The sequence below is a fragment of the Hylobates moloch genome, unplaced genomic scaffold (assembly GCF_009828535.3).
Source record: "Hylobates moloch isolate HMO894 unplaced genomic scaffold, HMol_V3 SCAFFOLD_4, whole genome shotgun sequence".
NCBI lineage: Eukaryota > Metazoa > Chordata > Mammalia > Primates > Hylobatidae > Hylobates > Hylobates moloch.
In genome coordinates, this window is record NW_026652279.1 from 21,222,482 (window position 1) to 21,241,168 (window position 18,687).

Sequence of the window (18,687 nt, forward strand, 5' to 3'; positions counted from 1 at the left end):
ATAGTGAAAAGTTAACTTTACTCAAAAAGAGGACTGATCTTTCACCTCAACTATCAGAAGTTGATCTGTACGTCTCTGGGATGTCCTGCCTAATAGGAATATCTTTGTTTGCCTGAAGCTTTGACCACTGGACAGTGAGCACTGTGATTTATGATGGGGGGTTTGGGATATTCTATGTCAATTCCAACCTCCAGAGGAATCAGAGACTAAAGTTATTAGCCTGACCTTCCAGAAGGGACTGGAGACTAAAAATCAGCCACATGGACAGTATGTGATAAAGTCTTACTAAAAACTCTGAAAACCAAAGCTCAGTGAGCTTCCCTCGTTGGCAATACCCTTTGAGCTTTGAGTATTGTCACACATCACAGCTAGGATGAGGTAACACCATCCAGGACTCTATGCAGAGAATATGACTGTTTCATATTTGGGCCCCTTTCAGACTTCACTTTATGCTACTCTTCCTTTGCCTGGTTCTAATTTATACCTTTTTACAATAATAAAACTGTAATTATGGTTATAGCGAGTATAGCACTTTCCTGGGTTCTGTAAGTCATTCTACTGAATTACTAAATCTGAAGATGGTCATGGGAAACCTCAAATTTGTAGCCAGCTGATGTGATATTCTTGAGGCTATTTACACATATTTTTTCTGTATGCTGGATTTTTTATATATTATAACATAGTATGGTAATGAGCATTTCTTCTCAACTCCACTTTCAGTGATTCATTTTGGTACTTTGAAATCAACCACGGGGAAAGTATATCACAGAAATCAGCAAACGCTATGAATCAGAGCTTAATTTATTATTTTGCTAATAACAAAACTATTAATAATACAGATTAAACATAAAATTTTATTGTATTGATAGCCATTATATTGCAAATAGTACAAAAAGTTGAGGAAATATTCTGTCGGTATTTAAAAATTATTATCCAATTCAGCAAAGAAGTTACTGACATCATTGACAAAAGAGTAAATTTCCAACATATGTCCTCACTGTTTCAGTTTCACATCAGTCATTATTATAAACGAAAAGATCAACCAACACTCATGTTAGAACTAGACTCATTCATCAACAGCAACCATAGCTTGGCTATGGATATAAGAATTCAGAAAAAAATCAACAATAGCATTCTGTGAGAATCAATTGGCAATATGGAATTTATAATAAAGAGTCACGTAAATTTTATTATTAAGTGTAAATTGTGTGCTGCACATCTTTCATGTTGATAAAATGTATAATAAACTTATATACATGCATGTGTGTGTGTATATATGTATAATAAACATATATATGCATATGTGTGTGTGTGTATATATATATATACACACACACACATTTCTTAAGGGGAGAGCCAGTTGTTAATCATTTACCAGGACACGACTGATTTTAGTGTTATCTTCCTGCAGGAAAGGGGACTAGTCATATGGCAAACAATTGCATAGTAAGTCTAGCTGCACAACTGCCTTTAATAATTTCTAGAGAGAAGTTAGGCAGAGAAGTTAGGCTGACAAGTAAAAAAAAAATCCCCACTTTACACTTCCAGGATCTCCATCTTTTCTTGAAAAATGGTATAGACCAGTTCTGCAATGATTCCAGCCTACTCTTTAAGACAGACTACAGAGTTTATTTGGGCTATTTGAACACATGCCCTTGGCATATGTAGTTCAATAACAAGAACTTTTCTGTCTCTTTTAGCCACTCAGACATTCCAAAGGACCACACAACCTTTGCAGGAACTCAAAATAAGGAGATCATAAATGTCCTAAGGCATTTCTGAAATCTCTCAACTCTTCCTAGGCCACTGTTCTCACCTAACTCAAAACTCTTGGCTCTCCATCCTAACTCTAATCCTAATTCTAGGACTTGAACTGGAATTTATCCTAATTTTCATGGCATTTGGCTTAATTCTCCATAGGATACCTGGGATAGAATTTATACCTCTGGCTTTCCCCTTCTGAGATTAACCCCTGATGCTTCTCCCAAATTCTAGACACTGATGTGAATGTAATAAAATAGGGATCTTATTTATACATCAGATACATCTGTAAATCCTTCCAAGGACTAGGGTTCCTCTTTCTTTTCCCACAACCAACATTCTTTGAAAATCATTTTTAAAAGGATTCAGGAAACTGATTCTTACTCTGTTCTTATGTAACTTCCTGCTATCCCCACCTAGAACTCCACCATTTGTCTATTTCAGTTTTCAAGTAGAGTTTAGTATTTTGTCAAGTAGGAAGAATCAGTGCCCTTTGGACTCATCTGTTCCTTGCTTTCTTTCCTGCTGAAATAAAGAGGAAACATTTGACTTTATCCTATATTTTATAAATTATTTTTCTATTCATATACTCCCATGTAATTATTTACATTATTCCTTGACTTTATCTAATTTTTGTACTTACTTCTTCCTTGAAACAATGTGACACTACTTTATGTAGTATATTTCTCCCCAAAATCCCAAATTATTTTATTAACATAATATTTTGTTTTGTTGTCCCTTCAGCAGAGAATGGCATAGGTTATCCTCAAAGCAGAGGGATATCTTTAGAAAAGAGAAAACTCTAGCTGTAAACTTTTTAAAAAAGGTTTCTTTGAAGAAAATAAACCTCTCAAGGAATTGAGATTATTAGTAATCTGTAAAGATTAAAGTCAAGGAAACATAATAGGAATAGGGAAGAGGAAAAAAACACAGTCCCTGGAAAATAGAAGAAGCTTGCATTTCATGAGTTTTCACCTGATAAGCAAAAAAGAGACTGTTTAATACATTCATTTGTTGACCTTTAAAAGAATCCATCCTCATGTACAGCATTAGAAGCATATAACGAGATTAGTATTTAGAGACTGTTATGAGAATAGGTCAAGTCAGTCACAAGCATATTTTCATTTTGGTTCACTGTATTTTCTGCCACAGCATTTTGCAAGGCAATGTGTACTCCCTTCAAATAAATGCAGCAGTGAGAGTACTGTGTTGACCTGTTATCTCATTTCCCTCCTAATATGGAGGTAATCATCAATAAGCACTGTGCATACTGGAGTTAGGCATGTGTATAAACAAAAGATTTATTGAAATGGCCAAGTGGGAGAAGAAATTGAAATCCATCTCACTTAGAAGCCTTTAAGAAGATCTGACCAGAAACTCAACCTAGATTATAACTGTGCCCGTGCCCAGAGGATAACTTGACCAGCAGCAAAAGCTGGCCTCTTAGGAAAGGAAGAGCAGGGTGTGCCTGAAAATTCGACTTATTCATCAAGGGTCATTTAAATGTCAACTCAAGCGGCTCACAACTGTAATTCCAGCTTCTGAGGAGGCTGAAAAAGGAGGATTGATTGAGCTCAGGATTTCGAGACTACAGTGAGCTATGATCATGCCACCGCACTCTACCCTGGGCAACAGAGCAAGATCCTGCTTCAAAGCCTCAAAAAAAAAAAAAAAAAAAAAAACATAGCTATTGCACTTTTATGGCACTTTATCCAGAGAGTGAAGGCCTAAAATGTTTGGGTGAGCAGAAAAGTCCCAGGCCAAGAGATTCTAATCATCCAGCCTGGGCCAATCCATAGGGAACTTTTGAAACTATACTTCTCCAGCACAAAATGAAGGTTTGGGACCTTTTCCACTCATCCAACAATTTGAGAGCTCTGGGTGGAGCCCTAGGAACCGACATGTTTTTAAAAATTGCTCAAGCAAGACCAGAGAATAAAGAATGTTGAACAGGGGTTGCTGTGTTTCATTACAATTAGCAAACTACTATGTGATATTTATAACTGTGTACATGAATGATTTTGATATGTATTAAAAGACAAAAGTATCTCCAGGGTATTCTAATGTATAGCAAAATTTGGGGGCTACTTGAAGAATGTGGTTGTTTCTCTTAATCCTGGGATACTACTAACTCCTCTCCAAAATTTCCCAAGGAATAGTTTGTCTGCTTTATTTTTCTCTGTTGTTGAGAAACAGTTTTTTCACTGTTAAAGAAAAAAACGGCATTATCAGCTAGGTTTCTGAATTCACATTGCTGATTCCATAGAGTTTTGACAATTCCATCACGTGTCCTACAGTTCGTCTAAGAAGTTGAGAGACATTTGACACATCGATGTTTAACACATATTGCTGTATAGTCACATGCCTTCACCTACACTGAAGTTTTACTGAGAGTAGGAATAGTGTCTTTTATTTCTGTACACCATATATACATATACATATACATATCCCCTATATGTATACATATACATATAGGGGATACCATATATTTTGTAATCCTTAATTATTTGATGAATGAATAAACAATACATTGTAAGGTATATGAGAGCAATTACTATTCATTGCAACTCTTTGTATACTTGATAGTACCTAACACAATCAGTTTTCTGCTTGCTTAAGGACTACAAAATACAGATAAAGGCTAATCATTATTTTATGTTTGAAAAATAGGTACCTTGGGAATCAGGGAACCTCAATTAGATCAGAGGTTCTTAAAACTTTTTGAATTACAGACTGCTTAAGAATCTCGTGAATGCTACAGGATTCTCCTCACAGCCCTCATACCTCCAAAGTATACATATAATTAGAGGGAATCTGCAAATTGAGCCCCCAAAAAGCCATCCATGGACTCCAGGTTAAGAACTACTAGAATGTTCATCTCAAAGACTTTCTAGCTCCAAAAGGATCCACAATCCCAAAAAAGAGAAGGTAGCATTTTCCAATATCCAGTCCCAAGAAGAACTCAGAGACTCAAATCAATAAAAATGTGGAAGCAGTCACCTCCAAGACAAAGAATACTCAAGACAAAGTTGGGGACTCTCTGGAGGTAAGTGTCCCGCTGCAAAGAGGTTATTTATGTCCCTGAGCCTCGATCGGCTATTTGTGCAAGGCTGGTAGAGGGGAAGCATGTTTGCCTCGGGAGTTTATTGCAGGCAAATTATCCCTGGAAAATACTGCTGGGAAAAGTGCTGAACAAACAACATCTATATTTATACAGTTAGATATTCATTAAAACAGAAAATGCCCATTAACTTTAGAGAGATGCTAAGTGCCAGATTCAAGAACAGACCAGTGCAGAAAAGTTGGTGCAAATTTCTCCCCAGGGTGTACCAGGGATAAGTCAGGCTGCGTGGCAGTAACTTTTCCCAGGTAACACTCACTACAAGATTGTCAAGTGTACCTTGCAGGAAGTGAGTTTTCTTTTTTCCTAAGGAACATAATTAGAAGGTCAGATAGTAGGATTTCAAGCAAGAACAGTAGCAACTACATCTGAACAAGGAGTTCACTCTGGATATTCCAATGGGCCCGAATGAAAGTCATCATTTATTTTGACATTATTATTATTTTGACATAAAACATAATCAAATGATATTCATGAGCCTTCTCTGTGAACTAAAAACCCATTTTCTGTGTATGTAGACTAGTTGAATCTTGGATTTGAGAACGTACAGAGAAAAGGGAAATTTATTTATCTCTTTCATTCTTACATAAAACTAGGCCCAGGGAGTTAGGTAACTTTCCCAAGGTCATAAAGCTAAGTGAGACAGCTCCTAATTCCTAATCCATCAAGCCCTCGCTACTGAAATTGGGATTCACAGAGCAGTAATAGGAGCAGCATCTGGGAGCTAGTTAGAAATGTGGAATTTCAGGCCCCAATCCAGTTCTGCTGAATCTTAATATACATTCTAACAAGAGTCACAGTGATATGTATGCATGATAAAGTTAGTGAAGCACTGCACCAGGCCACAGTGCCTCCTTAAAGTGACCACTGTCTTCTCTCTTTTTTTTTTTTTCAGACAGTGTCTCGCTCTGTCATCCATGCTGGAGTGCAGTGGCCTGATCTCAGCTCTCTGCAGCCTCTACCGCCTGGGCTCAAGCAATCTAGGCCACAAGTAGGCACCACCATACCTGGCTAATTTTTTTATTTTTTCGTAGAGATGGGGTCTCACTATGTGTCCCAGGCTGGTCTCAAACTCCTGGGCTCTAGCAACGCTCCCACCTCGGTCTCCAAAAGTGCTGGAATTATAGGCATGAGCCACAGCACTCGGCCCACTTTCTTCTTATATTGGTAGTTTGGGAAGCAAGGCCAAAGCAAAGAATAAGTATGTGGCAGATGAGAAGAGAGGTGATAGAAATGTATAATTTGGCAAGCTTGAGATACTTTGGGAAGGTGGAGGAAGGCAGAAAACAATGTGAAGCATAGGAGCTTTGGACTCTGACAGTATCATCAATCTTTGAAGCAAGTTAGAGAAGATTCTGGATCTAGGAGAAGACAAAAATGAAAAAGAAGAGACCAAAAATAAATTTTCCTTTCTGTCCAGTCTCCCATACATGCCTTATTATTAGGAATACAAATGCATTTCAATATTAGACTTTAAGAAAAACTAATGAGAAAGGTTAATGCCTGTTTATTCATAATCCGATCCACTCCAAAACACAAATAACCTGCTTTTTTCTGAGACTTGTAACTAATATTAGAATGATTACCCTACTGTATGTAAAATCTACAGAGATGAGTTTTTCTTACCATTAGGTTTCGCGTAATTTCAGTTATAAGTAAGTTTTATTTTGATTCTTGAAAAACAGATAATTCATGTGTGATAGCTTCATTTACTTTTAGCGAATTAAAATCCAAATTCCTAAAAGCTGAACAAACCACAGAATTATTCTTACGGTATAAGGGATCTTAAAAGCCATCTTGGCAGGGCGCGGTGGCTCACGCCTGTAATCCCAGCACTTTGGGAAACTGAGGCAGGTGGATCACGAGGTCAGCAGATTGAGACCATCTTGGCTAACACGGTGAAAACCCATCTTTACTAAAAATACAAAAAATTAGCTGGGTGCAGTGGCAGGCGCCTGTAGTCCCAGCTATTCAGGAGGCTTAGGCAGGAGATGAACCCAGGAGGTGGAGCTTGCAGTGAGCGGAGATCGCACCACTGCACTCTAGCCTGGGCAACAGAGTGAAACTCCATCTGAAAAAAAAAAAAAAAAAGCCATCTCTTACAGTCATGTATGTAATACTGGAATCCTTCAGACACCTCCGTTCATTGCTGAGTGCCAGAATCTAGCAGAGTGCTTGCCGTTACTTGGGTACCCAGTAAATATTTGCTGAATGAATGACTAAATCTCTAGCAAACTTTCTTCCAGCTCTTGAACTATGAACTCAGAGACCCCATTACTTGGTGGGAAAATCTCCTTATTAGAAATTATTTGTTTATACTCTGCTAAATCCTACCTCCCTGCAATTCATATCTTGTCCCTCTTGTTCTGGCCAGACCAAATCTGCTTTCTTCTACATGACCTCCCTTCAGCTATAAGCAATTACAATGCCTTCTCAATCCATACATATATTACTTTTGTCTCTGTGCATAATGCAGGGTTGACTCATAATAGATATGAAGTTTATGGTCACTTTTTGCCATAAGCCTCCTTTGACTCTTCATGTCTGCATCAAAGATTGATGGAAAACATATTCAAACCTCAATCCAGGAGTTTTGGGTGTTTTGGGTTTCATGATGAATGGTTTCTAGTTGTTTTGTATTCAAGACAGTTGAGGCAAAGGATAAACATGAATCAGCAGGGCATGAGTATTTTAAGATACTTCTGTCAAAAGGCTGCCCAGCCCCATTCATCTCTTCCTCTTCCCCCCTCTACAGCTTTAGGCCCTGTTACAAAGAACCTCAGCGATTCCAATTCCCTGAGTTCAATTTTTAGGGCTGCATATTATGATTGATTTCACCATGGGCTAACAGAGAGGGAAAATCCACTGGGTCTCCCTGTTGTGTAGACTTGGTCTCACTGTGAAGCCCCATTTATTCCAGCAGACAAGTACTTGACCTTCACAGATCTTTAGCACACTTAGCATTCTGCCCAAAACCGCCAGCAAAGCATTTCACCTGAGAACTTCATTACTGCTGAGAGAAAAGAATCGCACATGTGTTCTGGGAGGATTTCAAAGAAAACCTGGGGAAAACAGGAGTGGATGAAAGAGGGAAGGAAACAAGGCAGAGAGGGAAGGCAATGACTAAAACATGCAGAAATGAAGGCAGATGGTAAGAACAGAAGAGCAGCACAAAAATGGGGAGCTTTCAGAGACTATGGAGGTAAAGGAAAAAGAGGGAACCACAGTCTAAAAAAAAGATGGAGAGTGATGGAGCCTCCAGTAGAGAGAGGTGAGGGGGGAAGGTGAATGGAGAAGTCTTTAGTATTTTCCAACCTTCCACATGAAATCAACACTGTCAGCATATGAAAAAGTAGAACCAAAAGTCGGTAGTTATAGATAGCACCAAGACTCTTGGAACTTCTTTTTTCTTTCTAATTATACTTTAAGTTTTAGGGTACATGTGCACAACGTGCAGGTTAGTTACATATGTATCCATGTGCCATGTTGGTGTGCTGCACCCAGTAACTCCTCATTTAACATTAGGTATATCTCCAAATGCTATCCCTCCCCCCTTCCCCCACCCCACAACAGGCCCCAGTGTGTGATGTTCCCCTTCCTGTGTCTATGTGTTCTCACTGTTCAATTCCCACCTATGAGTGAGGACATGCAGTGTCCTTGCAATAGTTTGCTGAGAATGATGGTTTCCAGCTTCATCCATGTCCCTACAAAGCACATGAACTCATCATTTTTTATGGCTGCATAGTATTCCATGGTGTATATGTGCCACGTTTTCTTAATCAAGTCTATCATTGTTGGACATTTGGCTTGGTTCCAAGTCTTTGCTATTGTGAATACAAACAACCCTATCAAAAAGTGGGCAAAGGACATGAACAGACACTTCTCAAAAGAAGACATTTATGCAGCCAAAAGACACATGAAAAAATGCTCATCATCACTGGCCATCAGAGAAATGCAAACCAAAACCACAATGAGATACCATCTCACACCAGTTAGAATGGCGATCATTAAAAAGTCAGGAAACAACAGGTGCTGGAGAGGATGTGGGGAACACTGTTGGTGGGACTGTAAACTAGTTCAACCATTGTGGAAGTCAGTGTGGTGATTTCTCAGGGATCTAGAACTAGAAATACCATTCGACTCAGCCATCCCATTACTGGGTATATACCCAAAGGATTATAAATCATGCTGCTATAAAGACACATGCACATGTATGTTTATTGTGGCACTATTCACAATAGCAAAGACTCTTGGAATTTCTTGATCAAAAATCAAGGCCCACATAAGTCATCTACCTAATCTTTCATTTTTTTTATAGGTGAGAAATCTGAATCTTAGAAAAGGGAAAGTTGTTAACTCTGCTAGCAGACGCTTGGTACCAGAGCCGAGATAATAAATGTCTCACCTAAAAAGCTGTTTGACAGAATTTATGGTCTTTTTCTAGCCATTTTGAAAATAACAAAAGCTATGTGCCACGCCTACACAAAAATTATTTTAGAAAATAAACTATTGCCACATACAGTGACTAATTTATTGTTGTACAGAACCAGATGCTTCCTTATAACAGTCATGATACAGGATGCAGATAAAAAGAACTACCTACCACCACCACTCTCTTTTCCAGTATACCTAACCCAGCAGAATGATCATATCAATCGGAGATGGAAATAATCCTATAATAAGCAATAATTTCCCCTTCCCTGATCTTAAGTTAGTCAGCTAACCATTAGGCCTTCTAAATATGATGGCTCAGCAGGAATCAGCTAATGACTCTTTTTTTTCCTCCTGAAGATAAGCAGCTCTGCACTATGCTAGGAAATCTCATTTAGCTTTATTCAGGGAAATTGAGGTTGCATGAAATATAAGCCTCCTTTGGCACATTTTTTAAAAATGAAGCATTTTTAACTAAGTTTAATCACAATGTTGAATATCAGCATTTCCGTACATAGGTATAGCTCCTACCCACTCCTTTGAACAAACATTTCCTTTAATCTCATCTGAAATCTTTGAATGCAGAATTAAATTTCACCCTAGCTAATCAGGCAAAGAAAAGCTGCTGTTGAGACAAGGGATAGGATAAATATCTTTCTCATAAGCCATAATCATTTGCAGAATTTCTCACCCAAGAGATGGGGGTTGATTTTTTATTGGCAGTTTTGATATAGTTACAATAGTGTTTCATGGATTGTTTTATAGAAGTTCTTTGCTTCAGTTTAGTAGGTGGAAAATAAGCAATAGTAATCTTCTGGGTCAAAGTGCTTAGGCAGATGAGCTATTTCCTCAGAATCACCTAGAAAACTCCTACCTCACAAGAAGTCATTTTATGTCCATATGTGCAAGTGGATATTTTCTTATTCCCCTTCCCATCCTTCCCACAGAAAAGGGCTAGTGCAGAGATGAGCAAAGTTTCCTGTGATGGACAGGATAATAAATATTTTAGCCTTTGCAAGCCATACACTCCTTCTTACTACAACTCATCTCTGACATTGTAGTTCAAAAGCAGCCACAGTATACAAACAAATGGTCATGGCTATGTTCCAGTGAAATTTTCTTTACAAAAACAGTCAATGGACCTCATTTGATCCACAGATCAGAACACAGTTTACTAATCCTGGCCTAAAAACATAAGCAACTTCTTAAACTAGATCTCTATAGACCCATAAGGCAGAAATCACCAAATCTCACATTTGGAAGGACTTTTACACAAGGGTCATATCAACTGTGCATTTACCTACCCAAATTCAATTCTACATGCTGTAAGTTCAAAAAGAGAAAGGGAAAGAGAAAAAAACTTAACAATTTAAAGAGCATAGGACATTAATCTACCATCCCATTTAGTTGAACTTATGCCCTGGTGCAAGAGAAAGACCTGAAGTTAGAGGAGTGAAATTTCACGTTTCAACAATCATTGACAGTTCCTAACTCTGGATTCTCTGGAGTTCCTCAAGAGCTCTGGAACTCTCTGGAACTTTCCTCACATGAGCACTTTGCCCTACAGAAAGGTGTTCTTGCTGTAGCGTTTAAAGATGCTGTATTACTTTCTTACTATGGGACTCATAAACTACTTCATCTGGTGCTCAAATAAATTAACAGCAATCATGTCCAGCCCTGGAGGGGAAAGGAGAATCACTGAACCTGCTGAGAGTGTTTATAACCCCATAATGGAGTCTTCTTGAGGGATTTTTTCAAAGGTAATTCTGACTATACAACATTTTCTCCTTAAACATGCACTTCAAAACCTTATTCAGCATAGGATTCAATGCCAGTATACCTAGCCCAGCCCTACTCAATCTACTCAATGCTTGCAATACCTCTACCACATCCCCACATGGTCACTGAGCCAACATAATGAGACAATCACCATAATAGGAAGCTAATGACTTCTGGAGGCAACGTGTTCCTCTTTGAACCACGTCATTAGGAATTTCTTCCTCAGACTGCACCAATACATCTGTCCTTCCAAAATTTTGCATGTACTATAGATAATCCCCAAACAGGAAGCAACCGTCCACACTTGGCACAATTAAAATCTATGGCCATATACTACTATCTCAAAAATTCACTGATATTGCAATTTGGGGTGAGGAAGACTGGTAGTTTCCTACATATGGGCTTGCTCCCTGGCCTGTGGAAGTGTAGTCCTACTTGGTACCTAGAGGTAAAGCAGAGTGGTGATGAATAGGGGCCAATGAAGTTCTGCTTGTTTCAGTTGATGTCATGTCTGAGCCACTGATTTACTTGTTATAAGAAATGCATCACTTCAATGGGTACATATTTGTAACAGTGGATTTAATTTGCATATCTTCTGTATTTAAATTTTAGCCTCTGGAGATTTGGTTTACTGATTTATAGGTTTAAATATGAAAAAAACTTTAGTGAATTCTGCTGCTAAACAAATATCTTAAGATTAGTAATTGTTCTGATAATTATCTCAACTTTATTTTTATTTATTTATTTTTTTTGGGGGGGTCAAGGTCTCACTCTGTCTCCCAGGCTGGAGTGCACTGGCACAATCATAGCTCACTGCAGCCTTGATCTCCTGGGCTCAACTAGTTGTCTTGCCTCAGCCTCCCAAGTAGCTGGGACCGCAGGGGTGTGCCACCATACTAGCTAATTTTTTAAAAAAAATGTGTAGGCCAGGCTCAGTGGCTCACATCTATAATCCCAGCACTTTGGGAGGCCAAGGCAGGTGGATTGCCTAAGCTCAGGAGTTTGCAACCCGCCTGGGCAACACGTTGAAATCCCGTCTCTACTAAAACACAAAAAATTAGCCGGGTGTAGCAGCATGTGCCTGTAGTCCCAGCTACTTGGGAGGCTAAGGCAGGATAATTGCTTGAATCGGGGAGGCGGAGGTTGCAGTGAGCTGAGATTGCCCACTGCACTCTAGCCTGGGCAACAGAGTGAGACTCCGTCTCAAAAAAAAAAAAAAAAAAAAAATTTGTAGAGGCAGGGTCTCGCTATGTTGCCCAGGCTGGTCTCAAACTCCTGGGCTCAATTAATTCTCCCACTTCATCCTCCTAAAGTGCTGTAATTATAGGTATGAGCCACTATGCTGGGCTTCAACTTTATTTTTAATAAGAAAAAGAAGCAACAGTGATACCACTATGAAAAGATGCACTGGGAAGTTTGGGCATGCTTTTGAATCATCACAGCTGGGCTGAGGAGTATATGGCTGCCCCAGACAAAAGGAGCTCCATCTCTTCTATTCTTAGGAGCTCAGGGAGGTAGCAACCAGATAGGAGACCCCTGATATTACCAGGTTCTGTAGGCTTTAGCTGTCTCCCTGTGCCCCCAAACGGACAGCAAACTCTTTCTGCTCTCTTCGAAAGTGACAGACTATTTCCTCTGGAACACCAAGGGGACAAATGGCCTTCACACCTGAAGTCCAATGTACAGCCTGCTTCATCACACTTGAACAGAGGATTAACATCTGGTGGGGGTCTCATCTTTTAGAATCACTGTTCTCAAGAAACAGTGTAGCACAGTCTGTCAGTCTAGGGATTTCATGCAACAGAGGACAAGCAAAGACATAACTATACACACACACACACACACACATGCAAATATATATCTAAACACATATAAGGAAATATATAATGAATATAAATACATACATCAACATATAATAAACATTAAAATATAGATATTTATACATGTAAATATGGAGTGCTGCTGCTAGTCTGGGGTGCTTCTCCCTACGGGAAGAAGAAAAACATAAATATACATACACACTATATATATATATACACATACATATACACACACACACACACACACACACACACACACACACATGCAAGTATACAGAGCAGGGGTGTTGAACCTTTTGGCTCCCCTGGACCACACTGGAAGAAGAATTGATTTGGGCCACACACAAAATATGCTAATAATAGCTGATGAGCTAAAAAAAAAAAAAAAATCACAAAAACATCTCATAATGTTTTAAGAAAGTTTATGAATCTGTGTTGGGCCACATTCAAAGCCAACCTGGGCTACATGCAGCCTGTGGGCCATGGGTTGGACAAGCTTGATATAGAGAAAAGATGCACTGGGACAGATACGACAACTCCAGGCATAACTGACCTTCCCATGTAAGCGTGGTCAATAGCTATTTCTATCATCTCAAAATTCTCCTCTACTTGCTAGATGGTTTCTGAAATCCTGCTAATGGGAAACAATGACCTTTGTTCCCTAATTCAGTTCAAGTATTAATATGATGAAAATACAAACATTCATAATGTAACCTCACATCAATATCTAAATAACCAATATTCCCAATATTAGGATCATACAGAAGCACTACACTGGGGAAGGGAGCAGTGCAAAGAACACAGAACTGGCAACATTTTAATGTTTGAAATGAACTTAGAAATTTGCCCGGCGCAAAGCAGTGAGAGATAGGAAAGGATTTATTCAAGAAGTCACCTTCTGGGCAGTCTAGAAGAGCAGTCTGGATTTTGTTTGTTGGTTGGTTTGTTTTTTGAAACAGGGACTCGCTCTGTTGCCCAGGCTGGGAAGAAGTGGTGCAATCTCAGCTCACTGCAACCTCCACCTCCCAGGCTGAAGCAATCCTCCCACCTCAGCCTCCCGAGTAGCTAGAACTATAGGCACACGCCCCAACACTCGAGTTTTTTTTTTTCTTTTTCTTTTTCTGGTGTCTCATCATAGGGTCCAGGCTGGTCTCAAACTCCTGGGCTCAAGCGATCCACCCTCCTCGGCCTCCCACAGTGCTGGGATTACAGGCATGAGCCACCGCGCCCAGCCCAGTGTGGTTTCTAAAACAGAAGTGACAGTATGTGGATCAGCTCCATAACTTATCTCATACATGAGCTTCAATACAAGTAACTTACTTCTATAAATCAAACTGTCTACACTTGGCTGGACCAAGGCTGTCCTAAGGCTAGTAACAACCATTAATTCAGCCCACCTTCTGCACCCGACCCCACCTCTCAAACAAAACCCCAGACACTTAACTCCTAAAGCTCTATTGAGTAATATCATTGTTACTGATAGATTCATGGATAGACAGAAGAAAACATTTTTAGAATACCTTATACATCCCTAGTCTCTCTCCCTGGCAGAGATATTTGAAATCCGGTCAGCTTGCAGTCTCCACTCAACACAATAAAAGCTAGTTGTTTGGCATAAGCTAAGCAAAAAGCCTGGCCCTAAACCAAGCCCTACTATTCTGAGAACTGCAAGCGAGCTCTCAGAACCTTGCAAAGTTACAGCTACAATCACTTTTGACCCTCAAAAAGTTTAATGGATACATATATCAAAATATCATGTTGTATACCTTAAATACATACAATAAAATTTTTTTGAAGTTGAGCGGAAACATATATTTGATCAATTACTTGAGGATTTTCTTTTTTTTTTTTTTTTCTTTTTTAGAGACAGGATCTAACTCTGTTGCCCAGGCTGGAATGCAGTAAGCAATCACAGCTCACTTCAGCCTCAAACTCCTGGAATCAGCAATTCTGCCACCTCAACCTCCCAAGTAGCTAGGACTACAGGCACATGCCACTATGCCGAGCTCATTTTTTATTTTTTGTAGAGTTAGTTAGGATCTTGCTATGTTGCCCCAGCTGGTCTTGAATGCCTGGCCTCAAGCAATCCTCCCATGTTGGCTTCCCAAAGTGCTGAGATTACAGGTGTGAGCCACAATGCCCTGACTTGTAGATTTTTTTTTTTTTTTTTTTTGCTGTATTTCCAGTTTTTCCACTGCTCAATGGCAGAGGAACTCCTTATAAATAAAAAATATATTCAAGCCCTAAAAAATATTAACTTTCTTATTTACCATTTTTATTTTCACTTTTTGCCTATGGATTTCAGTTAAAAACTGGTGTTATTTCCTTATTTCAACATAACTACACTACCATTCATCTTCTTTGTATAGTCATTGTAAAACATATTCCATTTCTGTATGTTATACTCAGCAACATGATTGTATAGAAATTATTGTTGCCTACAATTGCTTTTAAAATAATTTAATATAAATTTTTTAAAGAAATATATTTTTAAGTCTGTTAGGTGGCAGGGAGGTCAAGTTCCATCTTTATCTTACTGAGGAAATTGGAGCTTAGGTTAGGACTCCTGCCTAAGGCGTCAGATCTGCTTGCACAATTTGGACAACAATCCACCCATTCATTCCTTCAACTTGCAAAGAGTCGGGCAGTTGGGGCTAGTGACCCAAGTCCAGTTGAACACTGTAACATGGACTATGGCAGAATTAAATGGAATGGCATGGCACCAAACTTAGACTGAGAAGTCCAGAAAAGTTTCTCAGAGGAGGAGGTGACTCCTGAGCTACATGTGGTAGAATGTGTGGAGGTATCCAAGAAGTGGGGCAGAGCTACTCCAGAAAGAACTGGCAGCATGGAAAAAGGCATGATGGTGGATTCTGGGTCTGAATTAAAGTGTTTTTATTCTCCTTCACAACCAATACATAAAGTGACTCTAATCCTGGGGAACCTAACTTCACCAGGAACCCACTAGGAAGCTCTCCACCCATCAGTGGAATTTCATTCATTTTTCATTTATTCACTTAAAATTTAAAGAATTATCACTCCAGCATGAATAATAAGATAGTTAACACTTATTGGGCACCAACTATTTTCCAGTCACTTTGCATACATTATTTCATCTGATCCTTGCCACAAACCTACAAGCTGGGGACTATTAACTCTGTTTTATAGATGAATAAATGAGTTTCATTGCCATTAAGTGAGTTATCAAAGGTCACATAGCTATGATGTAACTGAAACAGAATTCAACCCCTTAGTCGATCTGTCCCCCAAACCCGGGCTCTTTTGAGGCCTCCACACTGCCTCATTCATCTATTCAAAAAAATATTTCTTGATTGCCTACCGTGTGCCCTCTGCTGAGGAAAACAGGTCCATAAACTGATAATTTTTAAATAAGAGTTTTTCTAAGAACTGCATTGTAGGAGGAAAGATGAGGATGCTCACCAGCCAATATCTGGGCAACCACCACATCCCAGTTCCAGAATACATCAAAATTACAGCTTTTTTTGATATATGACTGCAACTTGAAGTAAGACCCTCTCTGAAAATTGTCATATGGTCAGCAAGGAAGGAGGTCATTGTAAACTCAGGTAAGGAAAAACTGCTGAGGATCAGCAGAGAAAGGAGATGTACCTTTTAGTTTTATGTTGGCAGACTTCAAAAAGGCAATTCGAAAGGAACACAGGTGACATTCATTCAAAGGGGTGCACAGGGTTTGCTGAGGAAGACATTAGGGACCTATCATCTTGTTGAGACATCAACCTTCTTTCTATAGCTCCTGATATGAGGCATGCTTTTGTGATGGAGGGCTGACTTTCTCACCCCTGCAGGCCAGTCCTATGCCAAGTACGGCACTGTGCTTGGGTTCATGTGCAAAGAAAGGAAGCCCTCTGGTATTAATGACATGAAACAGGTATGGTAGATATTTGCTGCCTAGATTCAGAAACTCTTCCCATGTTTGAGGAATCTCCACTTAATGAATCCTAATGAGGGAAGGGGAGCAAAAATTCCTTCTTCATATTAATGGAAAATGCTAGGTACTTGCTTTTCCCAGCTCCTTTAGGCATGTGATATTCTCATGTCAAACACAGACGTAGGAGCTCTGAAGCAAAAGGAAGGAGATAAGGGACCGCTCCTTCCCTCCTGGCAGCAGTAAGTTACAGAAAAACCACATTCATGGTGAGAAAATAGCAGCAGTACAAACTGACTTCCAAGATTTAGTGGTGGCGCCAGCAATTTTCTCTTCAGATCAGTTCTATGATGTGATTTGGGGCTCAGCTTTAAACCTGGCTCCTAGCCTTCACAACAAATCTGTTTCCCAACATTAATTTAGTAAACTCTTTCATGCTTAAGCAGCCAGAATCAGCCTCTGTTGATTACAGATATGAACCCTGTCAGTCCGAAGCATCCCTTAGCCTCTTCTTCTTGTAACATCACACCATTTCCAGAGGGGAAATGCCCTAACATCAAATTAAACCCAGGACCAAAAATCAATTTGCCCGTCATAGAGGCTCCCCAAGACCTTCCCCTCCACAGATACTATTCATAATCAAACACCAAGCTAATCATGGTGTCCCTTTCCCCTGAACATAGTAATTACCCCAGGTATAACACTTGACCAAAGCTGGGCCCAGCAGTCTAGTTACGAATTTTGTTTTTCATCTGAAACTAAGAAAGAAACCTTGCACACCAGAGTACAGGAGTAACTTGGCTTATGAAATTTAAAGTATAAAATAGCAAAATGCCATTGCCTTCCCACCACAAAGTAGCCTGGTCCTGTGCATCTGACTTAAGGGTTCCTGCAGAACAGAAGAAAGGAGTCATAGGAATTTTAAGCTAGCATGCCTTCAAATTTGACAAATGAAAAACACAAGGCCTGCAGAAGGGAAACAACTTGCAACATGTCACACAACTTTTATAAACCGGAATGAAAATTCTCTCCATCTCCTGCCAACACTCCTGCACTCTTTCTATCCTCTACCATGTTTCAACTTTGTAGCACTAATTAGTACCTAATCTAATGTTATCTATATTTGCTAGAATGAAGGCTCTGAGAGCAGGGGTTTTCTGGTTTGTTCCCCACTATATCTTTGTGTATAAAACAGTATCCAATACAGTTCTTCCTACACAACTGGGACAGAAAGGCATCTATCAATAATTGATTTTATTCCAACAGAAATAGACTCTAGAATTGACCACTTCTATCTTGTCACCAAGCTAAAAACTATTTAGTTTTCTGGGTGTTAATCCCACAAGAATGATATTTCTATGTTCAAGTCATATATCCCATGCTGTATTTTGTATTTGCACTCTCTGGGCCTGGCAGCCCTGCCCAATACCTGGAGTAAGGAAATTTAATAGACTATAGAAAAGCATTTATTTCATTTAATCTATTGCCCTAATTGCTAGACAACCCAAGCGAATTCAATCCATTTGAGTTCAACTCAAAGAATATATCTCAGTGAATATTTTAAATAAATTAATACTTTTTTTCTAGTTCCCAGTTGACTAAGTGCAAACTTGAATGAGTAATGCCGCTTATTATAAAATGCATGTGTCTTCATATGCAAATGTATGCCATCATTAAAACATTTGCATAGCCTTTCATTTTTTCCAAAGTGGATCCAGAGAGAAGCCTTGGACACATCTGTCTGCATCTTCGAGTACCTATAGGATCATTCAGTGTCTGGAGACTAACTTCTTACCCTTCATCCTCCTGGCTATGAAGTTAATCAATAATCCCCTTACCCTAAGGTGTGTCCACCCCATTTAATTTCT